The sequence below is a fragment of the Lepidochelys kempii genome, chromosome 4 (assembly GCF_965140265.1).
Source record: "Lepidochelys kempii isolate rLepKem1 chromosome 4, rLepKem1.hap2, whole genome shotgun sequence".
NCBI classification, from domain to species: Eukaryota; Metazoa; Chordata; order Testudines; family Cheloniidae; genus Lepidochelys; species Lepidochelys kempii.
The window spans coordinates 122,147,403-122,171,951 of NC_133259.1; the positions used below are offsets into that span (position 1 = coordinate 122,147,403).

General features: G+C 43.6%; 1 protein-coding gene across 7 annotated transcripts in view; it reads left to right on the top strand.

Annotated features, from left to right (window-relative positions):
* Positions 1-24,549, top strand: part of ZFYVE28 (zinc finger FYVE-type containing 28) — a 309,168-nt gene that overhangs the window by 173,654 nt on the left and 110,965 nt on the right. Inside the window, exons 1-2 of one of the 7 annotated variants that reach the window (XM_073342723.1) lie at positions 747-807; positions 2,680-2,866. The exons of the other annotated variants lie outside the window; for them this stretch is intronic. The gene's annotated coding sequence lies outside the window, so the exon portion shown is untranslated. Of the gene's footprint in view, positions 1-746; positions 808-2,679; positions 2,867-24,549 lie in introns of those variants that run through there. 7 annotated transcript variants of the gene reach the window in all.

The window sequence follows — 24,549 nt, forward strand, 5'->3', positions numbered from 1 at the left end:
GAAGGAGTTACAATGACACAGCTCATGATGTTAGCTTTTCATGTGGATCAATAGAAAATTTCAGTCTCCAGGGCTGTCAACATAGTTTTTAAAAAAATGACTAACGTTACAAACAAGATATTAATTTTTTTTAAAGCTCTATTTTACTCAAAAGCTATTTGAGTAATGATCAAATGATGTTTTTAAAGTAAAATTAAGTTTTTAAAACTTCTAAAGCTGCTATATCTTGGATACCAAACATGGCAAGTTGCTTAGATACCATGGTGCTGAGATAAAGAGCAAGTTTTTAAAGCTTCAATTTTCATTTACTTATTAATGCAGTATAACAATTTGCTTCAATTATAGTGACTTACTGTAAAAATGGCATTCTTGTTTTTGCTTTGGTATTTGCATGTCAGTGGTATTACATTGTTATAGCACACACACCTGTTAATATTATATCTTGCATTTGCTGTTTATAATCTATATCTAACAAAGCCAGAACTCATCTTTGTGCTACTCTATTTTATACTTCACGATAAGCCCTAAACTGTTTTATGTCAATATATGACGACTCCCAATCACATATACACTTCCTTAAATTATGAGGTACACAGGCCAAGATGGTGGTAGTAGTAGTAGCTCATATGTAGCACTTTTCATCAGTAGAGCTCAGAACACTTTACAAAGGAGGTTGATATCATTATCCCCATTTTACAGATGGGGAAACTGAGGCACAGAGAGGTGAACTGACTTGTCCAAAGTCACCAGCAGGCCTGTCGCAGAACCAGAACTTTGAACTCAAGTCATCTGAGTTCCAGTCTAGTGGTAATACATTAATTTTTCAAACTAGATCAATGGTGGCAATGCCTGTTAAGTATATTCTGTTAGCTAAACAAGATACATTTAACTGAAACTTGCAAATTTTGAGTACAAAATCTTAATACATATAACATTTAGCCCACTTTACACATTTTTTCCTGCAATATAAATTACTCCATGAGGTATTTCTTGAGTAGATGTCAAATTTTATAAATTTTTATCCCACTCAGAAACTTCCAGACATGATAGAACCTATTTTGGGCTGAAGTTTCATATTTTACAGCACTGTGACCTTGCCTATGGTACACACATTTTTGACTAATCATCTGCATTAATGATCTCCCCCTGCATGAACTGGCTTTGGCCCCAATTAGTTTAAGTTCTGTACTTGAGTTAATAAGATGATTTAAAAATTATAATTCCTGAGCCACTTTATTGGAATTGATGTGTTAGCAAAGAAGTTCAGTGATGATACTTGACCAGGCCAAGTTTAAAAGCAACTTTTTTCTTGTTAATGGAGATGCCTTTTCAGTCCTCTAATACTGTGTAGAAATGCTTTATATTAAAAGAGGTTTCTAAATGGTAGCACTTGCTTCTTGTTTTAATATGATGAGAATAATTGCTCTGCATGATATAGCGCGTTCTCAGAACAATGTATGAGTCAGTTCCAAGCATGGTTTAATGAAAATTATTCCCAGCACTGCAGGTCACAAGTTTCTCAGCAATGTGGTAATTTGACCCACTAAAGCAGGGGTGGGCAAACTATGGCCCATGGGCTGCATCCAGCCCGCTAGCCGTTTTAATCCGGTCCTCGAGTTCTCACTGGGGAGCGAGCTCTGGGGCTTGCCCCAGTCCGGCGCTCCAGCTGGGGAACAGGGTCGGGGGCTATTCCACGCAGCCCCTGAAAGCAGCAGCATGTCCCCCCTCCAGCTCCTAAATGTAGGGGAAGCCAGGGGGCTCCACTCCGCATGCTGCCCCTGCCCCAAGTGCCACCCCTGCAGCTCCCATTGGCTGGGAATCCCTGCCAATGGGAGCTGCAGGGGGAGCGCCTGCAGACAGGTCAGCACGCAGCAGAGCTGCCTGGCCGTGCCTCCACATAGAAACAGGAGGAGGGACATGCCGCTGCTTCCAGACGGCACTTGAGGTAAGCGCCGTCCTGAGTCTGCACCCCTGAGCCATCCCCCGGTGCCCCCATCCCCTGCTTCAGACCTTATCCCCCTCCTGCCCTCTGTCCCAGCCCAGAGCCCCCTCCCCCACCCTGAACTCCTCATTTTTGGCCCCGCCCTGGAGCCCGTACCCCCAGCCAGAGCCCTCACTCCCTCCCGCACCCCAATCCCAATTTTGTGAGCATTCATGGCCCGCCATACAATTTCCATACCCAGATGTGGCTCTTGGGCCAAAATGTTTTCCAGCCCCTGCACAAAAGTAAATTAGAAAGGGATCTGTTCTCATCAAGGTGTAACTTCACTGTCCTTTATTACACAATTGTAGTCAGTCCTTGTATGGCATATTGGGGACCCATATAAAGTCCAGCATGACACTGGACACTATGAAATGATGTGATGTGATTTTAGTAAGGGGTATCTTATTATCTACCAACAATAAACACTGTGCAATATAAGACAAAAAATGAGACCACTGATGCCTTAAAGAGCTTACAGAGTAAAACACAGAAACATTTACTGTCAATGGATTTTGTCTCCTAAGGGCCTAAATCCTTTAGAAAATGAGATTCAGGCTTCTAAAACAGTTAGGCATTGCAATACTGAGTGCAGCAACACTGAAATATCTTTAAAAATCTGGGCTTTAGCTACCAGAATTGTGATTTTGAGAAAAATACCAAATATTATGAGTTGAGTACCCTGTGAATCTCTGCAGGGCCCATTGGGGGGTGAGAAGGAGAATATGCACCTGCATCCTGCCCACCTTCTGTCTGCCTGCCGAAGACACTCTCCTAGAACATAAGAACAGCCATACTGGGTCAGACCAAAGATCCACCTAGCCCAGTATCCTGTATTCCAACAGTGGCCAATGCCAGGTGCCTCAGATGGAATGAACAGAACAGGTAATCATCAAGTGATCCATTCCCTGTAGCCCGCGCCACTTCCCGCAGACCCCATTGGCCTGGAACGGCGAACTGCAGCCAGTGAGAGCTGTGATCAGCCAAACCTGCAGACACTGCAGGTAAACAAACCGTCCCGGCTTGCCAGAGGATTTCCCTGACAGGCCACGTGCCAAAGGTTGCCAATCCCTGATCTATGATGTCTCTGAGAAGCAGTTTGAGTCAGAACTGTTTTGGTAGCAAAAATCTGTTATTGTCACACAGTATCTATCAGACACACAGTAAGAGTGTTTAAAATAACTATTCCACTTTGCTTCAACCAATCAGATCTCTCTTCACATTCCTTTAACCTCGTTTTCCTTTAATCACTAAGAGCAGCTGTCAAGGTTCCTCCCCCACTCTGAACTCTAGGGTACAGATGTGGGGACCTGCATGAAAAACCTCCTAAGCTTATCTTTACCAGCTTAGGTCAAAACTTCCCCAAGGTACAAAATATTCCACCCGTTGTCCTTGGATTGGCCGCTACCACCACCAAACTAATACTGGTTACTGGGGAAGAGCTGTTTGGATGTGTCTTTCCCCCCAAAATACTTCCCAAAACCTTGCACCCCACTTCCTGGACAAGGTTTGGTAAAAAGCCTCACCAATTTGCCTAGGTGACTACAGACCCAGACCCTTGGATCTTAAGAACAATGAAACAATCCTCCCAACACTTGCACCCCCCCCTTTCCTGGGAAATGTTGGATAAAAAGCCTCACCAATTTGCATAGGTGACCACAGACCCAAACCCTTGGATCTGAGAACAATGAAAAAGCATTCAGTTTTCTTACAAGAAGACTTTTAATAAAAAAATAGAAGTAAATAGAAATAAAGAAATCCCCCCTGTAAAATCAGGATGGTAGATATCTTACAGGGTAATTAGATTCAAAAACATACAGAACCCCTCTAGACAAAACCTTAAGTTACAAAAAAGATACACAGACAGAAATAGTTATTCTATTCAGCACAATTCTTTTCTCAGCCATTTAAAGAAATCATAATCTAACACATACCTAGCTAGATTACTTACTAAAAGTTCTAAGACTCCATTCCTGGTCTATCCCCGGCAGAAACCAGCATATAGACAGACACACAGACCCTTTGTTTCTCTCCCTCCTCCCAGCTTTTGAAAGTATCTTGTCTCCTCATTGGTCATTTTGGTCAGGTACCAGCGAGGTTACCTTTAGCTTCTTAACCCTTTACAGGTGAGAGGAGCTTTCCCCTGGCCAGGAGGGATTTCAAAGGGGTTTACCCTTCCCTTTATATTTATGACACGCCCCCCAAATCTCAGCTAGGGTGAAACACTGGCTGGGATTTCTTCCTGGAGCTCTAGGAAAAACAGAGTTAATAAGACACATGCATCTCTAAATATACTACCAAGTACATAAAGACTAACAATATTTTCCACATCTCAAGGACGATTTTAACCAGTTGATTCTGGGAAACTTTCACGGGAGAGTGCATCAGCCACTTTGTTAGAAGCTCCTGAGATGTGTTGGATGTCGAAATCAAAATCTTGGAGAGCTAAATTCCACCGAAGAAGTTTTTTGTTAGTTTCCTTGACAGTGTGAAGCCACTTCAGTGCAGCATGGTCGGTTTGCAGGTGGAAACGCCATCCCCAAACATATGGGCGTAGCTTTTCCAGAGCGTAGACAATGGCGTAACATTCTTTTTCAGTGACTGACCAGTTGCTTTCCCTCTCAGACAGTTTTTTGCTGAGAAACACTACAGGGTGGAATTCTTGATCAGGTCCTTTCTGCATTAAAACTGCTCCCACACCACGCTCGGACGCATCTGTGGTTACTAGGAACGGTTTGTCAAAGTCTGGGGCCCTTAGTACAGGGTCAGATATGAGTGTCGCTTTAAGCTTGTTAAAGGCCTTCTGACACTTTTCGGTCCACTGAACAGCATTTGGCTGTTTCTTTTTGGTTAGGTCTGTCAGTGGGGCGGCGATTTGGCAGTAGTGCGGTACAAATCGTCTGTAATAACCGGCCAAGCCTAAGAAGGATTGAACCTGTTTCTTTGACTTTGGGACAGGCCACTTTTGGATAGCATCCACTTTGGCCTGTAGGGGGCTGATAGTTCCTTGACCCACCTGGTGTCCAAGGTAAGTCACTCTGTTTAGGCCTATTTGACACTTCTTAGCCTTAACAGTTAGTCCTGCCTCCCTTGTGCGCTCAAGGACTTTTTGTAGATGTTCCAGGTGGTCTGCCCAGGAATCCGAAAATATGGCCACATCGTCAAGGTAGGCGACTGCATATTCTCCTAATCCCACTAGGAGACCATCTACAAGTCTTTGGAAAGTGGCGGGTGCATTTCGCAGCCCGAAAGGGAGTACATTAAATTCATACAGCCCGAGATGTGTGGTGAAGGCTGACCTTTCCTTGGCAGATTCATCTAGCGGTATCTGCCAGTACCCCTTGGTTAAGTCCAAGGTAGAGATGAACTGGGCCCGTCCCAGTTTCTCTAATAGTTCATCTGTGCGTGGCATTGGATAGTTGTCTGGGCGAGTTACAGCATTTAGCTTACGGTAGTCCACACAAAAACATATTTCCCCATCTGGTTTGGGAACTAGAACCACTGGAGATGCCCATGCACTTTCAGAGGGGTGGATTATACCCATCTGTAACATATCCTGGATCTCCCGTTCTATAGCAGTTTTAGCTTGAGGAGACACCTGGTAAGGTTGGACCCTAATTGGGTAAGCATTACCTGTGTCAATGGAGTGGTATGCCCGTTCAGTCAGTCCTGGGGTGGCTGAGAACGTTGGCGCGTAGCTAGTGCACAGCTCCTGGATCTGCTGTCGCTGCATACGCCCAAGGGTCATGGAGAAGTTCACCTCTTCCACACCACCACCACATTTCCCTTCGTAGTAGACACCTTCGGGCCACTCAGCATCGTCTCCTCCCTGGGCTGTAAACTGACAAACCTTTAATTCTCTGGAATGAAAAGGCTTTAGAGAATTAATATGGTACACCTTAGGCTTTCGGTTGGAGGTGGGGAATGCTATGAGATAATTAACAGCTCCCAGGCGCTCCTGGACCGTGAATGGCCCTTCCCACGATGCTTCCATTTTATGGGCCTGGAGCGCCTTTAAGACCATGACCTGGTCTCCTACTTTGAAGGAACGCTCTCTGGCATGTTTATCATACCAGGCTTTTTGCTCTTTTTGAGCATCCTGTAAGTTTTCTCTAGCAAGGGCTAAAGAGGTTCGGAGGGTGTTTTGTAGGTTGGTTACGAAGTCCAGAATGTTAGTTCCTGGAGAAGGTGTAAATCCCTCCCATTGCTGCTTCACCAACTGCAATGGCCCCTTAACCTCACGGCCATATACAAGTTCAAATGGGGAAAACCCTAAACTGGGGTGTGGTACAGCTCTGTAGGCAAAGAGCAACTGCTGCAACACTAGGTCCCAATCATTGGAGTGCTCATTTACGAATTTACGTATCATGGCCCCCAAAGTTCCATTAAACTTCTCCACCATGCCATTTGTTTGATGGTGGTAAGGAGTGGCAACCAAGTGATATACCCCATGAGCTTCCCAAAGGTTTTTCATAGTTCCTGCCAGGAAATTAGTCCCTGCATCTGTGAGGATGTCAGAGGGCCAACCTACCCTGGCAAAAATGTCTGCTAGTGCCTGGCACACACTTTTAGCCCTGGTGTTGCTTAGAGCTACTGCTTCCGGCCATCGGGTGGCAAAATCCATGAAAGTCAGTATGTACTGCTTTCCTCTGGCTGTCTTTTTCGGAAAAGGACCCAGAATATCCACAGCTACTCGCTGAAATGGAACTTCAATGATGGGGAGTGGCTGGAGAGGGGCTTTGACCTGGTCTTGGGGTTTTCCCACTCTTTGGCACACCTCACAAGACTGGACATAGGTAGAAACATCCTTGCCCATTCCCTCCCAGTGGAATGACCCCCCCAAACGGTCTTTGGTCCTGTTCACCCCAGCATGGCCACTAGGGTGATCATGGGCTAAGCTCAAGAGCTTGGCCCGGTATTTAGTTGGAACTACCAACTGTCTCTGAGGATGCCAGTCTTCCTGGTGTCCCCCAGAAAGAGTTTCCTTGTATAAAAGTCCTCTTTCTACAACAAACCTGGATCGATTAGAAGAGCTGAGAGGCGGTGGGTTGCTCCGTGCCGCCGTCCAAGCTCTCTGGAGGCTTTCATCTGCTTCCTGTTCGGTCTGGAACTGTTCCCTTGATGTTGGAGACATCAGTTCCTCATGGGATTGTGGACCTAGGCTTGGTCCCTCTGGAAGCGATATAGGGGATGGAGCTGTTTCTGTTGACTGTGAACCGCTCTCCGCTGGTGCACTATGTTGGGATTCAGGCTCCGGCTGAGCCTCTTGTGTAGGGTTATCGGCTGCTGCCAGTTCAGGTTCGGTGGGGCCCTCTGGTGTTGAGGTTGCAAGTACTGGATTCAGTGCTGATACTGGGTCTGGTGTTGGTTGTTCAGCTGGTTCCGGTTCTGGGACTGGTTCCGTCTGGGTCTCTGGGACTGGATCCACTACTGCTGTTGCAGACATTGGCCTGGGGTCCGGGTCCATCACCTCTGACTGGGTTCTGATAGAAGTTTCCGGAACAGAGCTAGGCCTCACGGCTTGTTTAGCCTGGCTGTGGGTGACCGTTCCCACCCTCTTGGCCTGCTTCACATGCTTGGCCAAGTCTTCCCCCAACAGCATGGGGATGGGATAATCATCATAGACTGCAAAAGTCCACATTCCTGACCAGCCCTTGTACTGGACAGGCAACTTGGCTGTAGGCAAATTGAAAGAGTTGGACTTGAAGGGTTGAATTGTCACTTGGATCTCTGGGTTGATTAAATTGGGGTCCACTAAGGAAGCATGGATAGCTGACACTTGTGCTCCGGTGTCCCTCCAAGTGGTGACCTTCTTCCCGCCCACACTCACAGTTTCCCTCCGCTCCAAGAGTATCTGGGAGGTATCTGGGCCTGCAGACCTCTGGTGTGATTCTGGTGCAATGAACTGTAATCTGTTTGGGTTCTTGGGGCAGTTGGCCTTTACATGCCCCAGCTCGTTACATTTAAAACATCGTCCAGCTGACGGGTCACTGGGGCGAGGTGGGTTGCTGGAGAATGGGGTGGTAGGACGATATGGGGTCTGGAGGGTTCTTTGGGAGGTAGGTGGGGCCTTGGGCGGTCCCCGGTAATAGGGTGTGGTCTGGGGTGGTCCCTTCTGGTCTCCGCTCCAACTGCGACCAGTTGTCTTCTTCTCTGCCACCTCCACCCATCTGGCTCCAATCTCTCCTGCCTCGATTACAGTTTTGGGTTTCCCATCTAGGATGTATCTTTCTATTTCCTCAGGAACACCCTCTAAGAATTGTTCCATTTGCATTAGGAAGGGCAAATTTACTGGAGATTCAACACTTGCTTCTGATATCCAGGTATCCCAATGTTTCACAATGTGGTAGGCATGTCGGGTAAATGACGTGTCTGATTTCCACCTTAGGGCTCTGAACCTCCGACGAGACTGCTCGGGTGTTATCCCCATTCTGACTCTCGCCTTGGATTTAAACAGTTCATACTTGTTCATGTGTTCTTTAGGCATTTCAGCTGCCACCTCAGGTAAGGGTCCACTGAGCTGCGGCCTCAGCTCTACCATGTATTGGTCAGTAGAGATGTTGTACCCAAGGCAGGCCCTTTCGAAGTTTTCTAGGAAGGCCTCAGTATCATCACCTGCCTTGTAGGTGGGGAACTTTCTGGGATGGGAAGTGGTACTTGGAGAAGGATTACTAGGGTTTGTTGGGATATTCTGCTGAGCCTTTATCTTCTCCATCTCCTCCACATACTTCCTCTCTTTTTCCTTCTCCTCCAGTTCTTTGTCCCTTGCTTCCATAGCTCTCCTGTGAGCAGCTGCTTGGTGTTGTTCTGCTTCTCTCGCTGCCTCCCTTTCTTGTTCCTTCTTCAGCCGCATGAGTTCTATCTGTCTTTCATGTTCCCTTTGTCTTTCCTCAGCCTGAAATTTGGCTAATTCCAGCTGTAGTCGAGCCGCGGATTTTGTCATTCTAACCTCTTTGTTTTTAACTAACTTTACACCCGAGGTTTAGAAATAAACAAACAAAACTTGGCTGTAAAATTTTGCTGTGCTGGAATAGAATACCTATTCTCTGATAGTGATTGTCAGCCTACAGAAAAAGACAATTCCCTTATCTCTGCTCTGGGCCCAAATTAAAGCAAAAAACCTCCAACTACTTGGAAACCTGCTTACCCAGCCCAAAGAAAAAACAAATGGGTAGAACACACCCCCCCATTTACTTTTAGGAAGAAAAAAAATACTCTGGGTTGGAAGACTGTGAATTTCCCTGCAGGAGTTAAGTACCCTGCCTCCAGGCAAAGAAAACCTGCAATTCACAAAGATAATCCCCTTTTGTCTCTGCTTGGCCACAAAGCAGAGAAAAAACAAGCTGCTTTCAGTTTCAGCTACTTTCTGGACTTCCTTTCCAAAGGAAAAAAAAATTTCCTTTTTAAAATCTGTATTTCTAGTTCAAAAAATCTCAACTGGATCTCAAAATGATTTCAGGTTAATCCCACCACTATGCCACCATGTCAAGGTTCCTCCCCCACTCTGAACTCTAGGGTACAGATGTGGGGACCTGCATGAAAAACCTCCTAAGCTTATCTTTACCAGCTTAGGTCAAAACTTCCCAAGGTACAAAATATTCTACCCGTTGTCCTTGGATTGGCCGCTACCACCACCAAACTAATACTGGTTACTGGGGAAGAGCTGTTTGGAAACGTCTTTCCCCCCAAAATACTTCCCAAAACCTTGCACCCCATTTCCTGGACAAGGTTTGGTAAAAAGCCTCACCAATTTGCCTAGGTGACTACAGACCCAGACCCTTGGATCTTAAGAACAATGAAACAATCCTCCCAACACTTGCACCCCCCCTTTCCTGGGAAATGTTGGATAAAAAGCCTCACCAATTTGCATAGGTGACCACAGACCCAAACCCTTGGATCTGAGAACAATGAAAAAGCATTCAGTTTTCTTACAAGAAGACTTTTAATAAAAAAATAGAAGTAAATAGAAATAAAGAAATCCCCCCTGTAAAATCAGGATGGTAGATATCTTACAGGGTAATTAGATTCAAAAACATAGAGAACCCCTCTAGACAAAACCTTAAGTTACAAAAAAGATACACAGACAGAAATAGTTATTCTATTCAGCACAATTCTTTTCTCAGCCATTTAAAGAAATCATAATCTAACACATACCTAGCTAGATTACTTACTAAAAGTTCTAAGACTCCATTCCTGGTCTATCCCTGGCAGAAACCAGCATATAGACAGACACACAGACCCTTTGTTTCTCTCCCTCCTCCCAGCTTTTGAAAGTATCTTGTCTCCTCATTGGTCATTTTGGTCAGGTGCCAGCGAGGTTACCTTTCGCTTCTTAACCCTTTACAGGTGAGAGGAGCTTTCCCCTGGCCAGGAGGGATTTCAAAGGGGTTTACCCTTCCCTTTATATTTATGACAGCAGCAGTATTTAAGTGAGCTGAGTCTCATGTCAATAAAGGCCATTATAGTAAGGGAGTACTGCTGTGTGCCATGTATATGGATGGAATTAATCTACAAGTTTAACGGGTTTATTGCATAGAGTAGTGTGCGAAGAAGGGATGTGATTGGGCAATGGAAATTAAGTAATATGATTTGGAAGATAGGAATATAAATAAAATATGACAGGGGCTCTGTAGTTAGTCTTGTGGATGATGTGGCCATGGAATTCTCTGTGGACTCCAGCTTTACCCCAGAGTTGTACTCCAGAATCTAAACTTTTATTTAAAAATAAAAAATGTTTGTAGCCTTTATGGCTGAAGTTTAACCATTACTCTTTTGAAGCATGTATTTTCGTATTTAATTCATGTAAGACCTCATTTTTTTTAAAATGAAGATGCTAGAGAATTTCCAGAATACCCCAGAGTCCAGGAACATCACCACAGAATTCAAGTCCAGCTCGCTGCAGAGTATGTGTCCATTGTCTGTAATGGAAAATGGAAAGTATCTTCATATAATATTACAATATGACACTGCCATTCTTTAAGTTACTGTAGTATAGAATGGAATATTGCTTCTGTGTGCTGTGATAAAAGTAATGCACAAGGTGAAATTTGACTTGGCAAGATATTGGATAATGAAAAAGGAAACTCTTCTTTCTACATACAATACAATTAATTTTTCTTTTTTAGCAGTTAAGAGGAGGACTTGAGTGCAACAAATTATGCATCTTTTGGAAAAGTTGGGTCAGCATTGTAGAAAGGACTTTGACATTGGGTGGTAGAGTGCCATAATTGTGATCATATTGTGAATTTGAATCTAACTGGGGAAAACTCATTGTCCAAATTTGGGGATCACATTAAAAAGTGTAACAAGCCTGACCCCAGAACTTCCCATGGTCAGCGTCAACTCTGCCTAACTTTACCCTGGGGGAAGTGGGGAGTAACAGGACATAATACTGAGTTCCTTTCTTTTCTAGCATGTAAATATGAAGATCCAACTTTCTGTACCCAATTTTATGTTTAGGAAGGAGGTTGTGTCAAAGTTCATTGTATTACAATCATGGAAAATTGTTGAAGTAAAATTGCCGAACTGAGGAGAGTGTCTAAGAGTAATACAAAAGAGTGATGGGCCTAACCAGGTAGTAGACTGTGGAAGTGGTTATCACGCTTTTCATTTTGAACACATAATGCACTCTTTTATGTTTGAGAAATAAATATCTTTATGAAGTGAATTGCACAGAATTTTCCCAGTTTGGGAAAAATAACTCTGCTTTGTATGTCATTCTTTGTTCAATACAAAAGTACTTCATTGTGACACTGTAAGAAACTGGAACAATATAAATCAGTAACAGTTAAGAATATCATAGTACATTATAAATGTACAGTGCAGCCTAAAAGCCTTCCAGGTGGCTTAATTTCTTTCATTGTGTTACCTCTGCTCAGTCTTCCAGTAGAAAGGCCAGAGGCAGGACAGGCATCCATTGGAGACCAGGCATATTTTGCACCAAAGAGCGGGCTGCTTAAAAAAATTAAGCATTTAAGACAATTTAAAGCTGCAGGAAACTTCAGCCTACAGTGCAAAGTATTAGTTTATGAGACAATGGTATTATCAAAGGGCAAGACCTCATGTACTCCAAAGCAAGTGAGACCTAAATTCTTTGGCAGTTTCCGGATATCATAGCAGGTGGAAAGTTCTGCAGCAGCTCTTTAACTGAAAAAAAATCAAGTTTTTTCTTTAAATATGAAACTGTAAAATACTCTGTACAAAAGCAGTTGTTACTTGATATTAAGTTTAGTTTATTTTGCACTATTGGCATGCTTTCAGTTTTGTACTGACTATGCTTAACTGCATCCTAGAACGGGGAAGCTAGTGACTTTGGCAGCAGAGCTATAGGCACCTAAGGGTACAGGAGAGACTGTGGAATAACTGAGTACATCAATTGTGTATTTCTGCTAAATTGATTGGCAGTGAAACAGTTATTTACATCTTTAGGTGTCAGAGTTCACTCTCTGAGATGAATGGTGCAGTTAACACCTCTGTGTTGCTAACTCTCTCAAGGTTATTGCAAGTCTCATGATGTTTGGTATTTTTCATAAGGCTTCAGTTTCTTGTTTTTTTTTTAATAACATGAGAATCTCATCTTTTTTTAATGTAAGTTTCTAGTCTTCATGATTGCGGAGGAAATCTTGCAAACCAACTGTATCTTAGTGGCTCAAAAACTGGAATAAAAGAATCCAAAATTCATTATTTTTTAAATCTCGTGATTTTGGGGGGCGGGGTATCTATTTATGACTTCTGAAAGCTTGAGGTTGGCAGTATTGGAGGATTTGGGGGTTGCTGGTTTTTTTGTTTGTCTTGTTTTTGTTTTGCTGCGGGCAAACTCAGGAAGATGATACTTCATTGGTTTGTTTTCACATTTTCAAAGATCTTCAGAGCCATGAGGATTAGAAATATTTTGTTTGTAAATAAAAGCTCAGGATCTGGAACACAATTCTGCAGCAAGAGGTGGGCAAGGGGGTGGATTCTGCAGCCACAGGACTTTCTATACTGTTTGCTCTTTATATTAACCAAGAGATGCAGATGGAAAAATCTACCAATTATGAAAAGTGCATCTCTCCTCTTTAAAAAAAAAAAAAAAAAAAAGGCTCTGTAAAAATAACACCAAAAGAGCCATGTTCATTTTCTCCTACTGAATCAAGTTTACTCCTTTTGCAAATAAATAAAGATGATTTTTCCAACTGATAGTCCTGCAAATTCACCTTGGCATCTGAAATTCATTCTCAATTCTGTTCGACTCATACATTATTACTGGTAATAAAAATCATGCTAGTCTCATTTAAACTTGTGCAACCCCTTCATCCTCAGATTCTGCCCTTAGTTACACCTCTGCATTCCCTACTGTTTTCGGTGGGGACTGTACAAGTATAACTGGGAACAGAATTTGACCCTGCAGCTTGAATTTTAAGAATTCTGTTGATAGAATTCAGCTCATATTCTCAAACTGTGAGGTTTTTTCTACAGTGCAAACATAAGTATAAAGCAATAAACTTCAATTTTCATCAAGAAAGTAAACATGATTGAGTGGCTGTGGAGAACAGATCTGCTAAAAAAGACACGGCTATTTTTACGCAGATACTCTTTCAAGAAGAAACAGACTTTAAGTAGTCATTACTAAATTCATTGATAGAAATGATTCCAGCCAGAAACTTCAGATCTGGATCCCAATGTGCTTAGGTGTTGAAATCTGGGATTTTGGTTTGAGTCTAAGGCTAGCTATTAGATATTACTTTATTGTGTGCTGATGAGAGAAGCAGTGATGTCGGCCTTTCTTTGAATTACTCAATTTTGGAGCAATGAAACTTTAATTTGCCTCAGTCCATTAACCCTGTAATACAGAGAAATTTAGCTTTTCCAGCATTCTCCATTGATGCAATGCATGTTCATGCTAATAGCAGAGAGCCCTCAATTTATCTATGCCCTGAATTAGCATTCCCAGTTTTTCTAATTGTATTTATGAAATACATGTAGTGATTTCAGAAAAACATGTTTATGTAAACGTGAGATGGTTTTGTTTGCAGAGTCCTCTGACAATTTTGAAAGCTGTACAAATTGTCCGGTCTTTGACTCAAACAAGCTCCTGGGCTGTCCTTAGGAATGTAATAACCGTGCTTCTTCAATTAGTGTCCCTATGGGTACTCCACTTCAGGTGTGCATGTGCCACTAGACCCTTTGAGAGGAGATTTTCCATTAGCGGTGTCCATTCAACCCATGCATGTTCTCTATAACCTCATGGGGTTGTACTGAGCTGTATGGGCAAACTGCCCTCAGTTCCTTCTCTACTGCCCCAGCCTGAGACAGAGCTGTAGCATGTCTGCCTTGTGTGTGCCTCAGCATGTTCTGCAGTTGTTGTTTTTTAGTTAGTTTAGTGTTTCTAGTTAGTGTTTTTGTTGTTAGTGTAGAATTAGTTAGATAGTTATGAGAGGTTTGGCTTTTTTCCTCCTCCCCACCCCAGTCTTTTTCTAGAGAGTTTATTTGGCTAGGCTGGGCATGCCTGGCTCACCAGGATTCAGACGCTGCCTCTCCTGTCCAGAAGCTATCCCGTTCAGTGACGGTCACTCTTAGTGAATCTGTTGGATTCTGTGCTGCTGATGGTGCCATCTTCAGAGAGCTGAGGCCTTGATCACTTGTAATTATTAAAGAACCAATGGCCAGTTTTTGTAGTAGCAGTGATTTTAATCTCAGTACTCCTTGCCAAATTTTACGATGTGTAATTACATTATTCCTCAAATTTCTTCTACAATATGAAATGGCTATGGTATTCTTCACTTTCTGTTCTAAACTGTGGTGATGTGGTTATGCACTATTCAACATCTGCATTCCAAACCAGAAATGGCTGCATTTCAGTGGTGGCAGGAATAATTATACATATCCCTTACAAGGAAGTTGAGGTTTAATATTGGTAAATGCTATGAGAACTTAAATAATTGTGCCATACAGATGCTAAATATTATAATCTTTGGGTTTTGCACAGCTTCTGATACTGACAAAGAACAAAACATATTAGCTATTGCAAAAGAGAGGCATTAAAAACTTATTTCAGATTAAAATGTTATATTGTATCAAGGAGACAGAATGCTAAACTTCAGTATACGGTGAACATCACCTCCAGCTGTGATCAGACCTCATTAATTAAGCCGGGGTATGTAACTGGAGGGACACCGGCAGGGACAAGCCTACGATGGTTCCAATAAAAGCAGTAGTACTCTTTCCTCAGAATCAGCATTGAACCAGTGCTGCGGGTGAGTGGTGGAAGTACCAGGCTGAGAGATGGCCTTTCTCTCAGCCTGGTACTTTCTCTTTCAGGCACCCAGTACCATCTGTGGGGACGTATAATTGAAAATGACTATTTGTGTCAGTGTTATTACCACTGTTCTACAACTGCAACAAAAATTATACAAAGTGTATTATGTAAAGTGTCAATGGAAGAGTTATATTCTATCTAGTATGATTACTCTGGTTCAATCCATGTGTCATCTTTGTATCTAAAGTTATTAATACTGGCTATGCATTTGTATTTCAAACATGTGCTGTGTTCCTGGAGCAGTTTAGCCCTGATGTAAATCTATCTGTTGATGGCCCATTAAGGACACTCCATTCTCACAATGGACCATTGAAGAATCTCATCCCAGCCAGCAGGTCTTCCTGAGGATGCCTCAGATAGCAAGGAGCCAAATGCCACCCCCTGTGATTCAGCAAAGCATGAAGGGGCATGTGGTATGCTCATGTGACCCTGAGCCAAATGGCCCATCTTGGGCCAATAACTTTCCTTACACAGGGGCTGTGGGGTTTGTTTGGGACAGTAAACTTCCATGCACATGGCAAAGGATATAAGACATCTGAGACATCTCCATTTTGTCTCTTTCCTGTTCTAATTCTCAGGATTGTGGATTTACAACTAAAAGGAATATCTTCAACTATGGGCTTAGGACCTTCCAATCTTTTGGAAGTTACCAGAGTGACTTTTGCAAGCCAGCGCTCTATGCCATCACTGCTACAAACCTGATATAAGGACTTTGAAATCACTTCTGTGTATATAATTCCTTAACCATTCAATAATGCTCTTTTTTAATTAATAAATCTTTAGTTAGTTTATTAAGGATTGGCTGACGGTGTGATATTTGGGTATGATCCGAGATACATATTGACCTAGAGGTAAGTGTCTGATCCTTTGGGATTAGTAGAACCTCACATATGGTGAAATGGGTTTTCAGTAACTCCTGACGTTATTAGACCTGTTTGTCTGGATGGGAGTCAACAGATGGAATGCCTAAAGGGAACTGTGTTTGACTTCTGGTTAACCAATGTGGTACTCCAGAGGCACTTTTGTTAGTGACTTGGTGAATCTAATTATAGACTAAACACCAGTTTCGGGGATGGTCTGTCCTATTTCTTGCAGTCTGCCCTGAATGTGGCACTCTGTGTGGTCCATCCCAGGCACCCAGTCACACCATCTGTGAAGGACACGGAGGGCTAGGACATTCACTTCTCTAGAATGGCACCGACTGCATCAGACTTACCATTGATGCCTTCTCACCACAATGGGTACTGGCAAAACTGAAGCGCCAAATGCCTTCAGTCCTGGCACCTGCGCAGTCCAGAACAACAGTACCTCAACTCAGTACTGCAGGAATTCTGCTACTCCAGGGACTTGTCAGTTTTAGAGAGACCAGAGTCCCCACTGCAAATGACTCTCTGGTACAGAGACCTTGGTTTCTGGATTACCATTGCTTCCTGATATCACAAGATTTTCTGCCTTATTCTACTGCTCCCTCCCCCATGTTTGGAGAACATTCAGGAGGATGAAGGAGTTTCTTCTTTACCAGTGCAGGGTTCCCCTCCACATCAGTACAGAAATCCATATCTTGACAAGGATCCCCGTCCAGGACAGGGATGATGGGATCAGTCTTGGGGAACACCCCTTTTCCCGTTTGGGCCTCCCAATGGCCATACTAGGATGCTGGGTGGTATATTGTCAGCAGTTTGCCAGATTCATAGATGTTAAGGTCAGAGGGGACCATCATGATCTTCTCGTCTGACTTCCTGCACATTGCAGGCCACAGAACCTCACCCACCCACTCCTGCCAAAGACTGGCTTGGTGTTCTTATCTGCTTCATCTGTGTGTTTAACTTGCATACAAGTTTCTGACTGTCCCTCCTCTCCTCTCTCAGGATGCAGGTTGCATGCTTCATCCACTCTAGGGGTCCTTCACCTCTGAGCATGGCTCCTAGATGGTTCATGGGATTAGAATCCACCTGTTAACAGGAGTACAACAGGTATAACTAAACAGTAGAAGGGAATCAACTTGAATTACTTACGTTCAGAAATGGAGATGATTCAACCACTGTGTCACCAGTACCTGAATCGTCTTTGCTGTCAGCCATCTTGGATTACCTGTTGGACTTGAAATCAGGGTTATCAATTGGCTCTTTTAGACTCATAAACTTGAAGGTCAGAAAGGACAATTGTGATCATTTAGTCTGACCTCCTGCACATTGCAGGCCACAGAACTTCACCCACTCCTGAAATAGACTCGGGTTCATCTGGCTGCAATAGCTGCATTTCATCTCCCACTAGAAGGGTTTTCCATATTTGCTCACCCTATGTCCTTAGATGTATTTAGGATTTAGGAAACATCTACCCCCAGGTTAGGGATCCTACTCCTACTTGGGATCTCAGCCTCGTAGTTAGATACCTCCATGGGCCCTCTCTTTGAACCTTTGGCAACCTGCTTCTTGTTTCACTTATCTACGAAGACTGCTTTTCTAGTAGCTATCACATCGGCCCACAGGGTTGGGGAGATGAGGGCCTTGATGGCAGACCCACCATTTATGGTATTTTTCAAGGCAAAATCACTTTATGGCCACATCCTATACTCGTATCTAAAGTGCTGTCAGATTTGTATTGTAAGCAGACCATTCGTCTAGCAGTATTTTTCTGTAAATCACATAAATCTCAGCCCAAGACCTCCTTTCATACTTCAGTTGTAAGACAGGCATTGGACTTTTATCTAGATAGGACCGAGCAATTTTGGAAGTCATCTAGCTTGTTTGTCCCCATTGCAGAAAGATCTAAGGATCCATAATCTCTACAGAGAGAGACTTTTGAGGTGTATCAATGCTTGTTACAATGTAGCTGGTACTCTACCTCCCAAAGATTAATAGCACACTCTACCAGATCACAGGGAACTTCCCCAGCTTTACTCAAGAACATTCCAGTGTCTGAGACATGCAGAGTTGCTTCATGGGCCTCAGTGCATACTTTTTCTAAACACTATGCCTTGGTCAATTTGTCACATCTGATACAGCACTTGGTTCTGCTGTGTTGTATACAGTCTTGGACTCAATTCCAAAGCTCCCTCCTGCCAGTGGAGACACTGCTCGGCAGTCATCTGAAATGGAACGTCCATAGGGACACTACTAGAAGAAGAGGTTACTCACCTGGTGCAGTAACTGTGGTACTTTGAGATGTGTGTCCCTATGGGTGCCCCACTACCTACCCTTCTTCCACTTTGCTTTAGACTGTTTTTGTTGGATGTTTGGATAGAGAAGTAAATGAGGGCAGTTTGCCTACACTGTTCTATAGCCCCTCGGTGTGTGGCACGCGGTTGTATAGCGCACATGTATGGGCCAAAAGGACACTGCTAATGGAAAATCTCCAGTCAAGGGCTCAAGAGGCACATATGTACTGGAAGTGGAGCACCCATAGGGGCACATCTCAAAAACCACAGTTATTGCACAAGGTGAATAACTTTTTCTTATATTCTGGGTAATGTGCATCACATTATTGCCTGGATTTGTGGAGCATGAACAAATGAGATAAAGGCAGACCAGTTTAAAAAAGAAATCCACTACAACAGTCATCTCTGAGAAGGGGCTTGTATGCCTTAGGTTGCTTTCAGCCAAACATTCTGCTCTTCCTTATGTATTAAAGAACCTGTCCAAAGGTGTCACCTTCTGTCTTTCAAGTTTATATGGCAACATGCACAAAATCAGAGCACTTTGATTAAAATATTAACATTTACACTGAATTTAATCTGTATTTAATTCATGCTTAATGGACAAAGTTAAAAAAAGTCATCACTGAGCATCCTTTTGAGATACATGTGCATGTGAAGAGCTATGAAAACACAAATAGTACCATAATATTGTCAGAATGGATTGGCAGTGAATTATGGGGGAAATGCTGGATGTACTCATTACTTAACATTTTTGATAAAGGTGCTCTGGGAGCAAGTATTGTAGTAATTGAGAACATCAAGGCAATTTAAAGCAGCTGTGATATTTCCATGTTTGATTGCATCTGTCCACTGAAGATCATTTTCACACAGAATTATGCCCAGAGACATCTCTTAACACAAGACAAATTAGCCTAACACTATAAGAAGGTCCCAGCTGGTGTCTGAAACATAACTATTGGTTAAAAGTCGACTAGATTATATTCTATATTTCATTTCATTAGACTGTATAAAGGTTAGACATTGTGAATTTTGAACCAAGAGTATTTTTAGCTAATGTAAATGGTTTAAAGAAAAGGAGTACTTGTGTCACCTTAGAGACTAACCAATTTATTTGAGCATGAGCTTTCGTGAGCTACAGCTCACTTCATCAGATGCATACTGTGGAAACTGCAGAAGACATTATATACGCACAGAGACCATGAAACAATACCTCCTCCCACCCCACTGTCCTGCTGGTAATAGCTTATCTAAAGTGATCATCAAGTTGGGCCATTTCCAGCACAAATCCAGGGTGAGAAAACCTGGATTTGTGCTGGAAATGGCCCAACTTGATGATCACTTTAGATAAGCTATTACCAGCAGGACAGTGGGGTGGGAGGAGGTATTGTTTCATGGTCTCTGTGCGTATATAATGTCTTCTGCAGTTTCCACAGTATGCATCTGATGAAGTGAGCTGTAGCTCACGAAAGCTCATGCTCAAATAAATTGGTTAGTCTCTAAGGTGACACAAGTACTCCTTTTCTTTTTGCGATTACAGACTAACATGGCTGTTACTCTGAAACCTGTAAATGGTTTATTCTTCCTAGGCTGTTTACTTTGTAACCCTTTAGAAATTATACTAGTTATGTCAGCAGAGGTCAGTGAAGGAGATAGTAGGGCCTATAAGAGATGGCAGGAGTAATTACTGAGAAATGGCTTAAAATAATTTAAATTCTTTGCCTTCGTGATCCTCGATGCTGGGAACTGATGGGTGTAACAGACCTATAGATACACATTTTCCAGGGAACGAGAAGAAATAGTGATGAAAAGCAAAATTCCTTCAGCCCATTCAATCACATTAGAAAATGTGAAGGTTGGTTATAACTGTGGCAGGATCCATTCCAGTATTCCGAATTCTGCTATCCTTCAGCATATACACTTGAAAACTAATGGCAAACAATAGATGGAACTGATGGGCTGAAGGGATGCTCTCATAAAACCTATATGTAAGAAGTTAGTTGATGAAACTGTGACAGGGAGAGTTGGAAATATATTTAGGAAACACTGGAAAATTTACTGAAATGGACATGGGAGGAACATAGTAAGCCTTTTAAAAATAAAATGGTCTGCTAAATAAATACAGGGAGAATGCATAAAAAGAGGAGGAAGCACTGAGGATTGTTCTAATCCAGAAAAGAATAAGGAAATCAGACTGAAGAGAAAAACATAACTATTTTGAAAGGCTAAAATATGATGCCAAGACTAGCGCAAGGACAAGCCTTGAATTATGTAATATTTTCTTTTTGGGAATATTTGTAGTTGAGGATGGAGTATCCATTTGTGCTGTGGGGACCTACCTTTGACAGTAGACAGGAGGACATTTCCTTAATGAGCAATATATTTTAATATTTTATGTTAAAGTAGATTATAAATACTGTTCTATTGCAGTTACTCCTAGTGATGATTGCTTATATAACTATCACACAGGAAAACCCCCAAAATGTGTGACTCTAATGTAAACGAACACTGCTTGTGAATTGTTGCTTTAATATTTTTTTAATTACATATAAAACGAATAGTAAAGGGGTATAAAATTCCTTTTAAAAATAAAATACACAAACATTTTCATGTGAAATGTTGTAGCAGATTGAAGCACTATGGATTTCAGCAGCCAAATGAAAACCAGCAACTGAAATCTAAATGTGAAAATTCTCATACTGTATAGTCTGACTGCAGGCTTACCATTAGCTAGGTCCCTTTATCATGGACTGAATGACTAAAGTTAGGTTAGGTTGTAGAATTTAATTTAAATTGTTTACCCCATTTTCCACAACCATATCTGTTCCCATGAAAATAAGAGCTAGAAACAAGTATTGTCAGAGCTTTTGTCAGCCAGTCAGTGTCAATTAAATTGCTATTGTTAAAACTGTTTCAGAAGTTTCATATAATCCATGAAAAAAATCAAATCATGGGGCTGGAGATTGGATTGACATTTTAAACAAAACTGGTTTATTATGCATACATAACTTACCAACTTTATATGGAGTTCTTCTCTATATTTCTGAGATATGATTAACGTGACACTTATTAGTCTGCAGTGAATAATATGAAACTAATTAATATGAAAGATTCCTTTTACTTATCATCTAAGAGCAGAGCCTTTAGCACAACTGGACATTATGTCCCTCTGAATCAAAAAGAATTAATCAGCCATTCTATTCATTGGAACATCCTTTTTGATCCTACAAAGGAACTAGATGTGCCATCCCTTAAAGTCTGAGAAACAAAATGAAAACTGGGGGAGAGATTGCGGGAAAGCTAGTATGAACATAGACGCTTCCCCGTGTTCACCAGGTTTTCAATTTGTTTCTGCTTGTTGCTTCAAGTAGGTCATTTAGAGAAACTGTTCATTGACTAAGGCTGTGGGTGGACTGGATTGAAAATGCTGTGCAGTACAAATCAAGGAATTAATATCTAGGAAAGAAAAGCCTTAAGGAGGAATTTTGGCTCAAATCCCAGTTGTGTTGAGTACATAGGGTGCTTATGCTCTGCAACTGAGTGAAGGGGAAAGTAAAGGAGGTTCTTCTTTGGGTGCTTGTTCATGTCAATTCCAATCTGGTGTGCACATGCCACGTGCACGACAGATGGAAGATTTTTCCCTTAGCAGTATCCGTAGTGTCAGCCTCGGCGCCCCCTACAGTCGCACCTTTATGATGCCCAATATAGGGCCCTGCCGACCTAACCCCCACTCAGTTCCTCCTTACCACCTTGTTACGGCTAGCTGGAACTCCCTACTGCTCTTGCCTCGGCAAGTGCGTGCTTCACAGTATCTCTATCCTTGTGCACATAGTTAGCATAGTAGTTATAGTTAGTGTAGTTTTTATTATAGGTTTCCTTTTGGGGGTCTTCCCTCTGATGTTTTCCCCTGGCACCGGGATATGCCTCGGTCCCCGGGTTTTAAACCGTGTCGGACTGTGGCAGGTTTGTGCCAAGGAGTGACCCGCACTCGTGCCTTTAGTGTCTGGGTGAGGGGCACCTCGGAGACCGCTGTAAGATCTTTAAGGGTTTTCACCCCAGGACCCTTAAGGACAGAGAGTAGCTCATGTGAATGCTGCTTATGGAAGTGGCTCTTCAGCTCCAATCCAAGCACACCATGCCTGACCTGGTCTCAAGTGCCGCATACGCAGTGTGCAGCACATCAGTGCTGAGGAAGGACTCAGTTAGAGACCCTTGGCACCACCGAAGCTCCACCCATGGGCAGGCATCAGTAAGGCACTCCTCACCCCGCCAGAAGAAGAAGACAACCAACAGAGGGTGCTCCCTAGCTAATTCTAAGGACCACATAACGAGCAAACCCCCATCGGGTGCTCAGTCGGCTGGGATCCCGTCGACTCCTGCCCCAGGAGGGGTACAGTCGAGTCTGGACCTGTGCCGCTCACCAGGCCGCCACTACGAGGACATACAACTCCCCTCTACGGCGGATGTGTTCGAGGTGGCAGCAGACCTATTGGCACTCCCAGTGCTGCCCTCACCTCCTAGGATGGACAGATCGCCGGCACCAATCCGAAGCCCAGTACATTCTGTGGGCAAGATGGTGATGTCCACTGTGATGCCATCCTCATTACATCAACCACTGATACCGGGAGTTGCTGCGGGGGAGCCACTCCCATACCCAAGTTGGCACCCATCCTCGGCACCAAGAGGCTCCACTCCTCCTTGGTCATCAAAATCCAAGACCTTGGAGGCGGAGTCCTCTTGCTATAGCAGGAGCAGAAAATCCCGCTGCCGCCACAGTCATCATCCCTACCTGGCGCCCTGGCATGGCCAGTGGCAGGGGCCCCACTGCCCCTTCTGGACATCCTGGGTCTATCATCAAAGCCAGGGTTACAGATCAGCATTGGTGGCCTCAGTCTCAGGCACTCTGACAACAGCGCTGGCTGCCGCACTCTCCTCGGGACTGATCACGACGTCAAATGTGGTGTCGATCCCAGCATCGGCTGCGGCCCCGATACCAGCACCGGCACCAATCCCAACACCAATCCCGTTGCTCCTTGCCCCGCGGGACCCCAGGGGGGTCAAGGGCAGTGATCAGACCCCCAGTACTGTCCACCTTCTCATCCTCTTCATTGTCGGATGAGGTGGTGGCGGGTACCTCAACCGCTCCAGCCTTAGAGGACACTAGGGTCCTTCAGCAGCTGCTGAGACAGGTGGCCAAGAACCAAATATCAAATAACAAAATGGAGGAGCTGGTGGAGGAAGCCGACCCAGTGGTCGATATTCTGTCCCCTTCTGGGCCATCCCGTATCACGCTGCCACTGATCAAAATGATCAGTGATGCCACCAAGACACTGTGGCAGACCCCATCCTTGCTGCCACCTATCTACCACGAAGAGAAATGAACGGAGGTACTTTGTTCCCTCACAGGGGGTATGAACATTTGTACACCCACCCCCAGCCAGACTCCATGGTAGTGGATGTGGCTAACCAGTGTGAGCGACAGGGCTACCAGGGGTCCTCATCCAAGAACCATTACACCAAGAAATGGGACCTTTAGGGGAGAAAAGTACATTCGACTGGGTATACAGGGGGTTGCAGCTCCGTATTGCTAACCATCAGGCAGTGGTTAGCAGATATAATTATAACACCTGTGGGGCTATGCAAAATTTCATTGAACTTCTGCCTCCTACTCTCATGCGGACTTTTCTACACTAGTAGAGGAAGGCAGATTGATCTCCCATGTGTCCCTGCAGGTGGCCTTGGATGCAGCCTCCTGTACGATGACTACTGGGGTGGCCATGAGAAGGAGTTCCTGGCTGCAAGTCTCGGACCTATCATTTGAGGTGCAGCAGATGATTCAGGATCTCCCCTTTGAGGGTCAATTGCTGTTTTCAGAGAAGACTGACTCGCGTTTGCACAGCCTCAAGGACTCTTCGGCTACCCTGAAGTCCTTGGACCTTTTCAGGCTTGACAAAGCCCTGGCTGGGGTGATTTAATTGGGGATTGGTCCTGCTTTTGAGCAGGGGGTTGGACTAGATGACCTCCTGAGGTCCCTTCCAACCCTGATATTCTATGATTCTATGACCTTCATACACCTGCGATGCAAAGGAGGCACTGCAGGCCTCCCCCACCCCCAAG